We start from the raw sequence: 12,487 nt of genomic DNA, 5'->3' as shown, positions 1-12,487 counted from the left end.
TCTTTTTATATGCATTCCTTGGGCATAATTTTCATTTAGACTTCTGATTACCTTTTAAATTTGACAGAATATACCTATAAAATTCGTTAGTAATTGTTTCATTTCCCAGCATGGCATGTGTAGTTAACCTTGAAAGACAGATTGGTGTTAACTGTAGTGAACCCAACCTTTCCCAGTATCACAGAGGTCATGGATCTGTTCTCCCTGGTCCTGTGTCTTTAAATAAAGTATATTGTACATATTGGAATTAGAATGCTTTTACTGCTCATTAATTCATCATTAAAATGATGTTAACTAATCATTCTCTATGAGTCTGGTGCACAAATTTTCTGGCATGAACTGCCCCAGCTTGGCTCCCAGCCACTTATGACTTGCTGAAAACAATGGTATATATGTTCGTTGTACACTTAAATATTTTTGTAAGACTGTTGATTCAGGCTCTATAAAACTTCCATTTGGAATGTAGCATGGCTTATACCAAGACTGTCCTATTTTTTATAAATGGATATATATATGAAAATAGTTGAATTTCAATTTAGCAGCAGGCTTCACGTAACATAAGAAATAATGTGTAATACACAGATGTCCTTACCTTAATTATGCATCTTGAATTGTAGCATCATATATACTAACAAGTTGTAACAAATATTGTTACTTAAAATGGGGGAAAAATAAATTCCCATCACTCTGGGCATTTAGATTTTTATTGAACATTTACTTTAGCTTTTTTAGTCATTGATTTTGTGTCCAGTCTACTTAAGAAGCTACAAACTGTTAGTTTTGTAAAATTATATGAGATTCAGGGGCACAAATGTCATAAAGTTGAGTTCCTGAACTCTTCCCTAAAAGTTTATTCTACTCTTTCAGCAATTTTGAAATATAAATTCTATATCTATAATTTTCAACCTTCAATATGTAGAGACATTTATCTTCCAGCTCCTACTTAATCAGATGTTAAATAGTAAGAAAATACATGGAAATGATCTCATAAAAAAAGTTTCAAGAAGATTTTTTAAACAAGTACTATGAGAAGTTGGAAGAGAGGGTGTGATGCTGTTTCCACAATTTCTTACTCACTGTTGTGCTTTTCTCTTCACTATTCTAACACATTCCCTGATTCTTCCTTCAAGATTTATTTCTCCTGCCTTTATATTTTAGTTATATGTGCAGTATTTTTTCTGCATCATTATATTCTAATTTTCTGAGTCTCAATTTCCCAGCTTCAAAATTGTGAGAATAGAGGCTCAAAAAAGAAAAATAAATAAGAAAAGTAAAACCTTTCACCTTAAAAATGCTGACTTCTATTTCAACCCTTTTTTTTGTTTGTTTTTTGGGTTTTTTTTGAGACATAGTTTTGCTTTTGTTGCCCAGGCTGGAGTGCAATGGCATGCTATTGGCTCACCGCAACCTCTGCCTCCTGGGTTTAAGTAATTCTCCTGCCTCAGCCTCTGAAGTAGTTGGGATGACAGGCATGTACCACCATGCCCAGCTAATTTTGTATTTTTAGGAGAGATAGATGTTTACCATGTTGGCCAGGCTGTTCTTGAACTCCTGACCTCAGGTGATCCACCTGCCTTGGCGTCCCAAAATGCTAGGATTAAAGGTGTGAGCCACCTTGCCTACCTCATCTATCATTTTTAAATGTTGATTTAAAACTTCATTTTCATATCCATCTTGCAAACACAGATATTGGCTGTTCTTTTCATTTGCTTATGAAAAACTATGCCAAATTGAGAGTGTTCCATTGGTAAGGGGGCCTGCTCAATGTTTTTTTTCCCTAGGTATTATAGTTTTTTGTGGCAATGTTTTTACATCCATTTGTTTCAGATATCTAACTTTCATAATATCTTAACTTCTTGGTAGAGAGAAATAAAATAATTCAATTCATCCCATAAAATAAATTACGAGTAGTTCACTGTAACAGAGCAGAAACAAGTAGTGTACATAGAATAATAGAAATTTCTTTCTGTAGCATTTTGGTCAAATGAATATTAAAAGTACTGAGTTTTTATAAACCACTTCATATTGTCCTCATTGATGCAATAGTGCTAGGTTTTGAAGTATTCCTTTCTCCATAGAGGGAAAATTTGTGTTTTAAAAACTCTAATCTTAATAATTACAAAACATTTTTATGAGCAAATAACAAAAGAGAAAATGTTTGTGAATTATAAAGCATTATATATAAGAATCTGTTGCTTTTATGTTATTACATTATAACCAGTTTATACATATGTTTTGAATTCAAATTTTATTATTTGCATATGAGTACTCCACCTAATGAGTAAGCAGCCATCCAGTCGATATGTCAAGATCATCCTGTTAATTTATATATTTAACACAAGATATGGCTGGTAAGGAGTAACACTGAAAAAAAAATTTATCTTAATTTGGACCGTATGAGTCACCCATTTGAACCATAATATAGCACAGAAATAATATGTTTATAAAATTTTATACAGTTAATTATTTTATATATTATTGAGCATTTATTTATTGATTTAACAGTTTAAACATTCTCTTAAAAGTGTAAAAATGGAAGCATGATGTGCAGGAACTATAAGAGACCACAGATGAAGTAATCGTGCTTACATAAACAATGAACCAAAATATGTGTGTGTTAAACATGTTGAGATTATATTAATAATAATTAAAATATACTAGAACAACTAGTTTATAGTAATTCTTAGCCATATAGAGTGGGGAAAGCAAGTAAATAAGTGACTAAATCCTAAGCCAATTAGTACAGTAGAGTAGAATGTGTTTCTTTCATTAATATGTAACTTAAATGAATAATGGGAGACCAATGGACATAATATGTTTGTTAACATGTTCCTCTGATTCGCAGCAACTTTCTGCTCAATATGCTATAAGAAAACAAAAATTATGCAAAATTAGTCTCAAATGTCTTTAACTCTGCCAGCTAAATTAATCTCTGAAGGAAAATATAAATTCATAAACTATTGCCAATCTGCAAATGTTGCTTAGGGACTCATGCAACACAGTTACATGCTGAACAGATTGGCAATACAGTCCTTCTCCAACATGGTCTTTGAGAAACAGAAAACTTTTGCTGGATTTTACTCAATATTGGCATTCTTGCTTCTAAAATCCAAATAAGAATCTGTGCTGCCTGTTTCAGATTCGAGGTTTTGTTGGAGATAAGAGGGGTATGGCATTAGTGACTCTCAAAGGGAAATGGAAAATCAATGACACAATTATAAGAACGTTTGCTACAGGTTGGTATACTACCCACTCTCCACTTCACTTAATCTCACTCATCTCCCTCTAGCCCCACTATCCTTCCAGCATGCCAGCCATACCCCTGCCTCGTGGCCTTCATAGCTGTTCCCTTTTGATGGAACACTCACTTCCTGGATATTTGTATGCCCCTTCACCTCCTTCTGATGTTTGCTAAATGCATCACAGTGAGGACTTCCCAAGCTGCCCAACTTTAAAATTGCAATCTCTGTCCAACTCTTCCGATGGCCCTTCCCTGCTTAAGCTTCTCTGTAGTGTTTTTCACCACATCACATACTATATGAGGTACTGAATTCTCCCCAACCACTAGAATGTAAGCTCCCTGCAGACAGGTTTATATCTCATTTATTGTCACATTTTCCAGGCCTTGACTAATGACTGGTCTCTACTGGCACTCAGGAAATATTTTTGAATGAATAAAATTGAATCATCAAAGTATTTCATTGAAGGGGAGAAATGTTCTCTCTCCAAAGAACAGCATGAATACACAAGACAACTCTTTATATTTATGTCTAAATAATACAGCTTGAAGCAAGCTAAATCAAACTCCTAGGCCATTTCTGATTCTATCATTGACTAAACCGGGTATGTTTTTTCTCTATTTGCAGACCATATCATCCTCTGCTCCAGGTCCATTTTCCTGCACATCAAACACTAGACTGGTGCCAACTAGTAATAGGACAAGGAAAAAGAACACAAGCAGGCAATATGATCCTTCCTCTTTGTAAAATTAAAACACTAGCCTGTCTTTATAGCTGGCCACACCTCACATCCCTCCTTCTGTTCCCACACATCTTGAACATCACGAGACAGAAAAGAAGCAGAACAATTTTGAGCTTAATATTAATTAAAATGATTAGCTCATGTATATCCTAGAATAATACTTCAAGGTTTATGTTGACAGATACATGCTTAAGGTAGTTAAGGTCACAAATAGCTTCTCTTGCCAAAAAACAAAACTTAGGCAAATAAATTCTTAAACATTTTATTTTTTATTCAAGTAAGAAATTATTTATTAGCTTTAGTTAATCCCACAAAGAAAACGATCAAATGTTTAAAATAATAGAGTTTACTAGATCTACAAACAACTGTTCTCACTAGCAAACTAGCAAATGAGATGTGTTGGAGATCTTAGACCTATTTCATGTAACAGGTAGACAGGTGTCCACATCACAGGAAAAGTCACTGCTCCTGAAACGTTTTGAACGGCTCAGCAGATACCAGAAGATAGACTGACTTTGAGATTAAATTAGCCATTGGAATAAAAAATAGAGTGAACCATATTAAATGAAAGTATATTACCTTCTTTTTGCAAATAACAGATCAAAAATGACTAGATCAGAAGAAAGTAGACCTATATTTTAAAAAAAGAAGATAAATGATATATATTTCAATTTCTGAAATGAAATCCATTCAAATTAAAAATAAATTTAATTATTTTACCTTATATTTTGTGTAGCAATCAAAATGCAGAACAACACCAAATATTAAAAGTTGTGGAGCATAATCTAAATCTTATCAAGATGTAATTAAGTCTATGCCTTCATAATGCTTTCACTATGCCAAAACCGTGAATTTCAAAATTAATCCTGTTGAAGTAAATGAATCAAACTGGTTGCCATTTTCAAGATAGAAATATCAGTCATTTGAAAGGCAATATAGCATCTTAAATTCTCTGCTAAATAAGGGCTCTGTGGCCTTGGGAGAGTTATTTAACCTCTCTGTTTCTGAGTATACTTTCTCAAACAAGGATAAAAATAGTACAGATTCATAGAGCCATTTAAGGATTAAATGAAACAATGCAAGGAAAGCTTGTTAACATTTTGCAAATAGTAACCTTTAAATAATTAAATTTTTATTTTAACCAGACAGAGTAGCAGGGAGAGCGATAGGGCTTAGTATATCCTGGAAATTGTTACAGATTGTATTTCTTAACCTCTGTTTTTATAACAACTTCCCAGAAATAAGTACAGAGGTGTTCTTAGGCCAGATGTTAAGGGTTAAGGGCTCTAAATTATCTAGGATCATGGAGGCTGTTTTGCAATGTCTGTTCAAAACTATATATGTTCCAAAATGGTAATAGAGTTTGGCTTTAAAAGCATTTTAAAAATTGTCCCTTGACCATAACTTTATGGATTTCCAATGTAATGATTCACCTTATCCAAATTTAGTGTGAGTTGATTTCACATTATCTTTAAAAAAAGACATACATTAATTCTATATGTTATGAGTGAAGTTTTCGGCACACCAATTGATCTGATGGGAAATTTTATTTAAAACATGCATAAAGGTTTAGAAGTCAACATCGTCTATATGAAGATTTTCTCTTTAGTTATATAATGTAAATTGAATTACAGAGTATACACGACAACTTGACACTAGTTAATCCAGCAGAGTCCATTTTAGTAGCACTCAACTCTTCAACAAATACCTTCAACTCTCTACATATTTATTTTCTTATGTGGAAAAAGCTAATAATGCCAAGTGGCTAAATTACTTTTAAGATATTTTACGTTTTTAACAAAAAGTTCATTTTGATATCTCATACTTGCCTATAGTTACAAACTTATTTATAAAGCTTTAGAGGCACAGAACGTAGTGTGTATTTATCGGTGTTTCTATATATTTAGTGTATATTTAATGACGGTCAGGAATAAAACTGCAAATGAGGTTTATGGGAGTGTTGTAAAGGTTCATTATTGTCATTGTGTGGGAAAGTATAATTTTCTTAAGAGAAATGATGACATATACATAATAAAGTCCCTGTCCGTGTCATGACAGCTCAAGAGCATGCCATCGTTACCACCTATGTCACACCGCAGGTGTGCCTGCTATATGGGTGACAGCTGCTGACTTCTCTGATCAACACATAATTATCTCTGAATAAAAATGCACGCTGAAGTTAGCTGGACATAATGGATTGAAGACCCAGGGCAAAATTATCTTTATCATGGCTCATAGCACCACCTGGGGGTAGGAGAGGACTAGAGAGAGGTGTTGGCAATGATGCAACCTTGAGAAACCTGCTGTGGTATGGGCACTTCTAGGGTGTCCGTGTTTATCCTGCTTGACTTTTTTTGAGTAGTAGAGGTCACTCAGTTAATGGTAGGATGTTCCTGGTAGAGAAAGGTCCTGCTGATCAGTGCTATTCGCTACTGATCTAACTATATATATCTCTCTCAGCATCTGGATAGTTTCCATTTGCCGAGTCCCCTTCCCCCATAAGATAATAAATATCATATCACAAGGATGGCAGTGCTCCTTCATGGAACACTGACTGTTTATTAGAGGCAAAAAAGTTTAAGAGAAATGCTAACAATGTTCATTAATGGCCCGCATCCAGGTTTAATGAGGCATGTCAATATGCGGACTGGGCAACATCAGTGGCATAATAGTGGTGGTAAATGGGAGTAATTGTATCCAATTGTACGGCACAGCTTCCAGGAATGAGCCCGAACTGCCAACTGACAATGACAGAGCAATTATGGGAAGGCAAGCGAGCTGTGTCAAATTAGCACTTGGTGAGAACTCATTTTTCAGGGATGTACTTGCTCTACACCACCACAAGTGATAGCTACTTTATTGTGAGTGATAGGAAGACCAGCACTTAGACTGATGTTCTGATTTGTCAATAGCTGTATTTGAAAGCTTAGTGTCACAAATATATAGAGATATTCAGGGAGAGAGGCACACTGCTCATGATCTGAAGGATAAGAACGTTGCCGAGAAGGTCATCTGTCAGTGTGAGCTGTCAGAGAGAGATCACACTCTATGAAAAGGGAACATTCAGCCTACTTAAGTAATTACCTTTGACTGAGATTTGAAGATGTCTTCTTTTGTTGGCCTACATTGACTGCATAATTTATAATTTACTGCAATCAGCAAAGGGCCAGGAATTGTAACTAAGAAAATTCTTATTTTATTTCCCATAATGACTTTTTTCTCTCTTTTTCAAAGTCCTTTAGCACTTCAGAAGTGTAAAGTGGGAAACTGGTGAAATTGTTTTTTTCCTTTCTCTCTTTCTTAAGTGACTGAGTCTCAAGTACATCAGAAACAACATATTTACCTTCAGCTATTGTTTTACAGCACCATAGCTCTTTACCGTCACCCTATAAAGGGTATAAAGCATCCCTTTATCCTTGATGTATTTTTTTTCTTGCTTTGTGGGATTACTATTAAGAGTTAAACAGGATAACAAAATAATTCAATTTTGTTTTTCTAGGGCAGAAGGATACGAAAGAAAAAATCAGATTTGCAGTCTGAGCACTGAAATTGTAACCCACATCCTTAGATACTCTTCAGTCTGATTGAGTTGTCAGAACCATATAGAGATAAGCATAGCAAATATTTCAGAACTATATAGAATAATAGAATTTTCCATTTACGTTGTCTTTTCTCCCTGGGGATATATCATGGAATCGATGTTTGTAAAGTAATCCTTTGGCTTTTAATATAACCTGAAGAGAAAAAATATATTTTCTGATTCATTAGGTTCTGGAGTGCAATAAGCACTAAATTTTTTTATTATATTTCTAATAAAACTGATTATTTAGTTTTGTTAGCTAAAATATAATAGGGAGTCATAGCAATGTGACTCCCTATTATATTTTAGCTAACAAAATAGAAAGTCAAAGCTTTTAGTTTTTTTGTTTCCTGGACGAAAAGAAGAAATTTTGAAGAAATAATAAACTTCTGTTATTTGGTATTATTATCAAATTATTTCTACTTTGCCTTTTTTTAATCCTAGTGGTGATGGATTGATTAATGAATTGTAACAAGAAATTACCAAGATTTGCCTGCCTTCTGGCAAAAACTGTTGTTTAATTCTAGGTATATTGATTTACTGTAGAGATATTGACAAAGGAATTAATTTAAGTACTTTAAGTCAATATTACTTTAGTGGAAACCCTTACATTCAGGGTATAAAAATACTTTTAGAATACTCTTCTATTCATACGGTGTAAAATTACTGTCACATAATAAACGTTTATTTCTTCCTACCTTAAAGTCTGCACAGGTTCACACTGATTATTTTTTCCCCTCAAGACCCATCAAATACTCATATTTGAAATTAGTAATTGTGTGTTTGGGATATTTGCTAATGTATTTAATGTTTCCTCTAAACTTGAACAATATGACTAAAAAACATTTTGTTTTCCATAATTTACAATTAACTACCTAAGATTATTTTAAATTATATACTTTGAAGTTTCTAAAACACACTTTTTAATTGTTTTTTTAAAAAATATTTCAGAATTGTTTGGGCCATTCAGTCTCCCCGTTGTAGAAAGCTGTTTAATTCACAATGCCTTGAGTACAGGCCCGTCATCTATTCTATAGTGACTGTGCCACTTAATAATGGAATAGTGCATCAAAGTGGCACTTAGGTCTCAAATTGTTATGTATGACTGTCAAAGCGGTAAGAAAAAAAAGAATTAACAAAGGGTGGGGGAGAGAAAAACCCTGGATTTTTCTTTACTACTGAAATGTGAATTTGTCAGCCAGGTTCTGAAATCACAACAGCATTGCTTGCATCCCCAGCAAGATGTTGAAAACTTGACAGGTACATATTTTTTCAACTACAAGCACTTCTATAATGAAAACTAATACACAAATCTTATTATTTTATTTTATTTTATTTTGCTCTTGACAGATAGTTGTTGCCAATGGGATTTAATGTTCAGGTTCAAGTTGTCAAGAAAAATAACCAATAAGCAACCCAAAGAGTCATGATACAGATACTCAAAAGCAGAAAGCCTGGCTTTGGCTTCTGTGATATACTGAAGGGATTTGAGCATATAATTAACCAAGTCAGAACCACTGGCACTTAATCTTCCTCCTAATGACAAGTTCAGCCCATCGTAGCCTCCCTTTAGGGGATAAACAATAACTTGTTTAGTAGTCACCAAAGCTTTTGATTGTCACCGTGCTTTTTACTTCATCATGTAAAGATGTGTTTGCTTTGGTTTGACATTTTCCCATTTCATTGCTTATTCTTAGAACATAAACCTAGATTCTGTATTGAAACTCTATCATCCTAAATATTTTTAAAATCTCCCTAAATATCTAGGAAATACCTTCCAAATTTGATTCAGAGCATAGCCTGTGTATATTATTTCTCTGGGTAGATTTTGTGTAATTGTAGGTGTTCTGACAACAAATATTAATACCTATAATGATGTTCAGTGTGTGTTGATTATTTACCTGCTGGTAGCTTTACAATTACCAAAAATGCTATGAGAATGTCTGAAAGTGTTGTTTTGGGAGGAAAAATAAGACCTGTGGTCATAGTGCTATTTCCTAGAAATTAGAAATTGTAACTGCTTTTCATTCACTGCTCTACATATATCAGTCTTACAGAATTGCTTTCAAACACTTGCCTGAAGAAAATGATATTTTTGACAGGTGAGTGGAACTTTGCAAGACTAGGTAATGTTACACAGATTACATATGAATAACTGAAAACTACAATTCCCAGCATGCCCTGCAATTGAACATTAAATAATCATGATTAATATAGGCCTTTTTGAATCAGATTCCTATCCACAGAAAATAAATCAGCCTGACAGTCTTATAAATGAATCTTTAATTCAGCTTTTCAAATTGTTATACAAATTTCAACATTCTCTTACTCTTTCAGGAAGTAAAAATTAGAATGCTTCTGAAAACACTATCTTTACAAAACTAATGCGACTGAGTGAGTCATTTTAATGTTTGTGCTTTCAAATGTGTACCATTATACTTATCTTTGGCTCTTTTTTCCTTTTCCTTATTGTCTATGTTTAATTTAACAGCATGTATTTCTATGCTACTGGCAAAACTTATCCTGGGATCTTTCTACATCTGTTAGCTAGATCACTGCAATAGCTTTCTAACCAGTCTCCCTGAATTCACTACAGCTAGTGCTCGACTTACGACCACGATCGGGACCGGCAGACCGGTCGTAACACGATTTGGTCGTAAGTTGAGTAGGCTATATGTACAGTTGAAATGGTGCACGCGGAGATGGTAGTGCTGCCGGAAGCTGGTCTGCACTGTAGTATGCCCAGCTGGGCAACGTTTGCGCTGCCAGACGCCGAGCAGTCGTGGCTAGCGATTGTGATCATAAAGTTGAATGGTCGTAAGTTGCACAGGTCGTAAGTCGATCAATACCTGTATTACTTCTTCCACAATTTATTCTCCATATTTATTTCATTTTTTAAAAATAAATATCAGTATTCCATGGTGTATATGTAACACATTTTCTTTAGTCAATCTATCATTGATAGGCATTTGGGTTGATTCCATGTCTTTGCTATTGTGAATAGTGTTGCAATAAACATACGTGTAGATTTGTCTTTATAGTAGAATGATTTATAATATTTTGGGTATGTAGTCAGTATTGGGATTGCTAGGTCAAATGGTATTTCTGGTTCTAGCTCCTTGAGGAATCGCTATACTGTCTTCCACAATAGCTGAACTAATTTATACTCCTACCAACAGTGTAATAGCATTCCTATTTCTCCACATACTTTCCAGCATCTGTTGTTTCCTGACTTTTTAATGATTGCCATTCTAACTGGCGTGAGATGGTATCTCACTGTGGTTTTGATTTGCATTTCCCTAATGACTAGTGATGATAAGCTGACTTTCATGTGTTTGTTGGTGGCATAAAGGTCTTCTTTTGAGAAGAGTCTGTCCTTTGCAGGGACATGGATGAAGCTAGAAACCATAATTCCCAGCAAACTAACACAGGAACCGAAAGCCAAACACCACATGTTCTCACTCATAAGTATGAGTTGAACAATGAGAACACATGGATACAGGAAGGGGAGCATCACACATGTGGCCTGTCAGGGGGTAGGGGACTAGGAGAGGGATAGCATTAGGAGAAATACCTAATGTAGATGACAGGTTAATGAGTGCAGCAAACCACCATGGCATGTGCATACCTATGTAAAAACCCTGCACATTCTGCACATGTCCCAGAACTTAAAGTATAATAATAAAAAATAAATAAAATTAATATCAGACATAATTATTTCAGTTGCCCCCATCATGTGTGAGTTAAAATATAGTTGAAGCTCCTAAATTACCAAGGTCTGGCAGCCCATACAATCTCATTTTCCTTGAGTCTGATGTACATTGTACCCATTGAACAAGCCAAGCTTGTTTCCATCTGGGAACACATATACCTGCTATTCCTTCTGCAAATGTTTTCACGTGTGAACTCCTTCTTGAAATTCTGATTGAAGCTTAAATGTCACTTATCTATAGAAACCTTCTTTGACCATCGTAAATAGCCACTTCACAATCATCCATCATATCACACTCCAGTGGTATTTACTTTGGAATTCTTGTCAATATTTAGCGTTATTTATTAATTATTTACTTTTTTCTCTATTTCCTCACAGTAAGCTAGATGCTCCATGACTTTCTTATTACCAGTGATATCCTCAGGGCCTGGAGTGGGACCTGGCCCATAATATTCATTAACTAATGTTTTTTCACAAACAGTAAGGGAATTTATCTTTCATATCCCAGATATTATTCTTCATAATGTTTCATTTTAAAAATTTGTGTGAATCACTTGAAGCAAATTTAACTTTTAGTTGATTTATATTTTGAGAGCCTTGACTTGATTTCTAATTGTTCTTCAAAGACAGTGACTCCATATCAAGTGCATGATAATGTTTGGATAAATATTTAAATAAATTATGAAAGTAATAATACCTTGTTTAAAAGAATTGAGACATATAATTCTTGCTTTATTTATATATTGTGCATAAGGGTACAATAAATAGCATTAACTTTACTTTGGATATTTTGGACTGCCGATATTTAAAATGCCATTATGATAAAATCAGAAAATGTTTCTTGAAATGGTTTCTCTTTTTACAAAGCATGAGTGATTTACTAAGTTCTAATTCATAGATTCACATCTGTTCATATTTTACAGAGAGATAATCATTTTTTTTTCCTTTTAACTTTTAGGTTCAGGGGTACATGTACAGGTTTGTTACATAGGTAAACTTGTGTCACAGGGGTTTGGTATACTGATTATTTAGTCACCCAGGTACTAAGCATTATACCCGGTAGGGATTTTTTTCTGATCCTCTTCCTCCTTTCACTCTCCACCCTTAAGCAGGTCCCAGTGTGTTTTGTTGCCCTCTATGTGTCCATATCTTCTCATAATTTAGCTCCCACTTATAAGTGAGAATGTACGGTATTTAGTTTTCTGTTCCTGCAA

The sequence above is a fragment of the Sapajus apella genome, unplaced genomic scaffold, assembly GCF_009761245.1.
Source record: "Sapajus apella isolate SASKATOON/1434 unplaced genomic scaffold, GSC_monkey_1.0 scaffold7, whole genome shotgun sequence".
Lineage (NCBI taxonomy): Eukaryota > Metazoa > Chordata > Mammalia > Primates > Cebidae > Sapajus > Sapajus apella.
The sequence above is the reverse complement of the archived record's forward strand: the minus strand, read 5'-3'. Positions refer to the sequence as shown.